Source organism: Palaemon carinicauda, chromosome 4, assembly GCF_036898095.1.
Source record: "Palaemon carinicauda isolate YSFRI2023 chromosome 4, ASM3689809v2, whole genome shotgun sequence".
In the NCBI taxonomy this organism is placed as follows: domain Eukaryota; kingdom Metazoa; phylum Arthropoda; class Malacostraca; order Decapoda; family Palaemonidae; genus Palaemon; species Palaemon carinicauda.
Genome location: NC_090728.1, coordinates 196923980 through 196929700, shown reverse-complemented (window position 1 = coordinate 196929700; position 5721 = coordinate 196923980).

The following is a 5721-nucleotide window of genomic DNA, read 5'->3' as shown; positions in this document are numbered from 1 at the left end:
GCCATGCTAGTCCGTGCCCACACACGGAACAGACTGGCTGGGCATACTGACGATCCAGATCGAGAGAATACAAGGTCTACTCACTCGCAGGTTGTGACGTCATCTGAAGTGGAGCCCACAAAGAAAATGGTTGAAAACGTAAGTGAAAATGTTAGGTAAAAGAGAAAACGTACAGACACCACAGAGTTTCTGGCAGACTTACCTATTTCATGTTGTGCAACCGTTAAAATGGGGGTTCCATTTTCGAAAAATATTCTTGTGGTTTATTTTTGACATATTTAATAAAGGAAATTGAAAGTTAATCTTTGTGTAGAGGGCAAACAAGTATCCAAGTGTATGAATCCATTTACCACAAACAATTATCTATGTCTATGAAGAAAACGATTTGCCAAACTTACAGGATATGGCATGAATTGTCGATGATATGAGGATTACCTGCTGAAGAATAACATGCCACTGGCCAACTCTCATTGCTGTGTACACTTGTTACAGCTACTGAATACCCCTATATCATTCTATATTACTAATTGAAGAATAAACATTGAAGATTATCAAGAAAAAACTTTAACACTAAAATTATTTTGGAATTTAGATTGCATACCGTCAGTAGATTTTTTAAAGGCATGGCAGCTAATGGCAAATTTTTTTAATTGTTACCACGGAGACAAATCCTTAAAGGATGAGGTAAACGCCACATCCAAAGTGTGCACAGAAACATGCAAATAAATGAACCTAACAAGTGATGTTATAAAGTTTTTTGTTAAATGCAAGTAATTTCAGATTTTATTTCACTTCACCAATTTACAATTTCATTTTTTTACTTTTCTCGACGAGTTCGATAAGTTCCTGTTAAAAACTCGCAACCGAAAATACAGTTTAATAGAGGAAAGCAATAATAAATAGAACAAAAATGTAAAGCCAGAAAAATTAATAAAAAGATTTAGGTGTAATAAAGGTGAGAAAAGGAATGAATAAACAAATGAGACCGAGCTTGGAATATAGGCAAATGAAAATCACTATAAAAATAAAGCAATATATGTGAAGCTATTCACAGGGAGAAGTTGAAGATTTTCAAATAAGCAATATGAAAACTTATAAAACAAATGTAAAAAAAATTAACAAATGAATGGAATGAGGCTGTAAACTTTGAGATAAATAATAGTAGAAATTTGTGGAAATTATAAAAGAACTTCTACGGAAAGGGGATTACAATGCCTCCAAAATAGCACACACACACACACACACACATATATATATATATATATGTATGTATGTATATATATACATATATATATATATATATATATTTATATACATATATTTATATATGTATATATATATATATATATATATATTACTAGCCAAGCTACAACCCTAGTTGGAAAAGCAAGATACTATGAGCCCAAGGGCTCCAATAAGAAAAAATAGCCCAGTGAGGAAAGGAAATAAGGAAATAAATAAATGATATATGTATATATATATATATATATATATATATATATATAAATATATATATATATATATATATGTATGTATTTATATATACACACACATATATATATATATATATATATGTATCCAATATATATATATATATATATATACATATATATATATATACATATATATATATGTGCATATATATATATATATATATGTATATATATATGTGTGTGTGTGTATATATATATATATATATATATATTTCAGACCCTTTCACATGTGTTTTTTCTGCACCCGGACACTGCACAATGGGACGGCATAATTACTTTAGTTACACATAAATGTTATAAAAGAAAACAGACACACGTTCCCGACATCAGCCACACCTGGACTGAGGCCGGCATTTCAACGGACCCTCGGCCAGGTACTTCAAGGGACATCACCGTGCAAAAGACCTAATTACTGGTTAGCTGTTGAGTAGACCTTGTATTCTCTCGATCTTGCTGACAATCGCAGTAGTAATGGCCTGTCCGTTCAAACATGCTAGCAGGAAGAGAGGACAGGCAATCGCAGTGAAATGAGCGTGCTAGTCCTCTGCGTGTATGGCCTGCTTAAGATAGTTCAAAGACCATAAACAGATGCAGGTGGAAAAACCTGTCTGAGGCCTTTGTTCTGCAGTGGACTAGTAATGGCTGATGATATATATATATATATATATATAGATAGATAGATATATATATATATAGATATAGATATATATGTATATATATATATATACATACATATATATATATATATATATAAATGTGTATATATATATATATATATTTATATATATATATGTATATATATATATATATATATATTTATATATATATATATATATATATATTTATATATATATATATATATATATGTATGTGTGTGTGTGTATATATATTATATGATATGGCTCCCTGGGCTGGGCACTAAAAATTTATTAAACTATGGATCGTGAATAGGAACAAAACATATAATATTATATATGCTACAACTGGCAAGTTAATCAACCTCTCGAACTCCATACTCCCTTGTTTGCTTTTACATCAAAACTGTTACACTTTAAAACATTAATACAGGAATTCTGGGAACGTTAAATAACTTCCAGACAGTAACATATAAAACACTGAATATCCAAAGGTTTCTTAAGCTCACTTAAAACTCTATTGGGTAATTACTCTTATATATTATTAAAACGTATTTAACTTACTGTGGTTCTTAACAGGAATACGAGCAGAATATGGTCTTAAATAATGATGATTGGAATAAGACACTCTTTACAAAAATAAATATATTCTCTATAATTTACAACACTTTGAAAAGAATTTACATAACAAAAATAAGTCACTGAAAAATTAATTCTGAACAAAACTTAGATTAACAAAAAAAATATTACGATCTGAAATTATATAGTAACAAGACTTGAACTATCATATTTGAATAAACATTAGCCTAAGAAAAGAAATAATGCAATAAAAATTATACAGAAGCTTGAAATAATTCTGAATAATACAATGTTCACGTTTGACACTTAATGAATAATAGACAATCAGATCACGTTACGAAATCTATACTTCCTACAGGGCCGTTTAAAAACAATGCCAACACTCACCCTACTATACAATGAATTCAAAATCACCTTTTAGTCTTGCGTATCTTTTTGACACACCATTTGCTTTGGGGCACAGTCACTAAGGTGAGGATACACTAACGTACTGAACACTTTCAAAAAACAATATACTGGGTTATGTGCGGGGATGAGAGAGGGAGAGGGGAAGGAGGCTGTCTTCAAGCTGCAGTTCTATCTCGATCTTTATCTGATTTTAACCCAACCTTGGGTCCCCTTTATATGAAATCCAACTGCTTCCAGAAGGTTCCAGGATCGAAGTCTGGTAGCATGGGGGCTATGCCAAAAGTCAAAGTTGCCAAATATTTCTCTATAGATGCTACTCACACCTTGCCAGGCGGCTCTCACAGTCCGTTAGCTCTGCCCACCCTTTGTCCTCGAAATAAAAAAAAAACACGATAACCTCTCCTCTCACCAGGCCTTCGTGATATTTCTAAAGCACATGGTAGAGAATCTTCCAAAGCACATGTTCTGAATATTCTCTCTCAAACATGATGCAATACATCTTAAGATATAAAAGAACATTACCTAAGCCCTTATTCATATATCGCACAAATCCCAAACTTCTCTCAAATAGAATATGTAAGACTTCGTAACAAACATACATGAAATAAAAGTTAAGTCTTAAAAATAACGTAAATTTACATATATTAACTTGAATGCAATGAAATTCACTACGGAAGTCTTACATAATTTACATAAAACGGATTTTGAGCGAAGCGAAAAATAAATTTTTGGGTGAGATGGCCATGTCGTCCCGATGGAAGTTCCTATAGGGTAGCTTCCTAGGGTATAATATTACAACTACGGCGATATTCCCAGAGAATTTACCTTAAGGTACCAGAATTCTAACTCCTGGAGCAAATATCCCTCCTGAAAGGGATATCGCGACATATCAGAGAACGTATTCTTGACACGCCACATGGCAATCTGCATCCTGGACAGAGATTTCGTCTCGTAGGAGGCGATTGGCAAGAAACGAATTCGGGAAAGAAAAAGGGGGAGCCGCTCCCAAGGCTCCCTAACATCCGATTCGTATGCGTGCCTGGCGCCAATCCTGGCGCCATCTGTATTCCTTGTAGCGTACACGAGGTGCTACAGATACTGTATGTAGGGAGGGGTCCTACAGCCCTTTCTTAGAAAGGCAAGGGCGGGTCCATCAGGACGACATGGCCATCTCACCCAAAAATAGATTTTTCGCTTCGCTCAAAATCCGTTTTTTGGGCTCAAGCCATGTCGTCCTGATGGAAGTATACCAGAGCATTACTGTATCTGTGGATTCTCAGAACGTGCCGTACTCCCCGGATGTAATTTTTCCCGGTCGACTAGACCTAGAGACCTAAGATGTTACCGTTATACATCTTTTCAACTAACTATAAACCATGTTAGAGCTTCCTGCCCCCTACAGGGAAAAGTCCTACTAGACTCTGGAAAAGTCTCGAAGAGTACATATACCTATGTATGAATACCAGGCAAGCTAATATAGTGGTCTCGCCCTATATTAAGTAAAGCATAGTTTGTAAAGAATCACTGCGTCAATATGAAATATCGACCAATTCTCCGCACAATACTTGTATTGGACAAAGGTTTTATATCCGCATAGGAGGAAAACCAATGCAACATAGCTTGCATAAAGGAACAATTCTATTAGAATTATCCCAGATAAGGTACATAGGATGAATGCTCAATTATACCAATAAATTGACACAGGTGAAGGAGACGCAAGGTTCTCAAGAACCAGTTTATTGACAGGCAATAAATAGACAGGTTAACCACAATTATATATATATATACATAAGAAGAGGATAACCCAAAGCTTTAAGCATAAGTATGATAGTAAACAGAACTTGTTTGTCTGAAAGAAAAAACATTAAATGCCACTTTTAAGATACCGAGGTATCAAAGTCATAAAAGTCTGTATTACAAATCAATGACATTAGCGTTAGAAACGCTCGGCACACATGTCTACACTTATGCTAAGTTCACCTTCAGAAATGGAACAGTCTACATGGGCAACACAGTGCCCTCACTTAGTTTGTAGTACAGTATGTAACTACACACTCACCCTGGAATTAATCGTCCCAATTAAGACCACTGTTCCTCGCAGAGTTAAACAGTAGGGTTAACACCGCGACCCACTGCTACCACAGATCTCTTTAGTTCCTCTACTTGCTTCGCATAGTGGCGAAAGAACACTCTGGAAGACTTCCAGACAGTGTATGAACGGAGATGTTCAAAATCCATACAATTAAAGAAATTTAAGGATGAGGCAACTTTCCTCAGATCGTGACCTGCGGGTGTACTGTCAGGATCCGCTCTGCGAATAAAATATGTGATTTTCGCTCTGAGTTGATTCAGAGATAAATTTGAGCCTGCTGTTTCTCCCCTGTATAGTTGAACACCCTTGAAGTCTGAAGTTCTATGAAGATAGACCTTTAGGCATTCTACTGGACATAGAGATGCATCTTCTTTCAGAGGGCAGATTCTCCAGGGACCCCACCTGTTGGTGGGTAACTCATTCTTGGCGAGAAACGTAGGATCCGGAAACAGGTTCAGTTCTCCCCCATCCAGGAACTGAACACGACCTGCCTCTCTCGAGAGGGCTACAATCT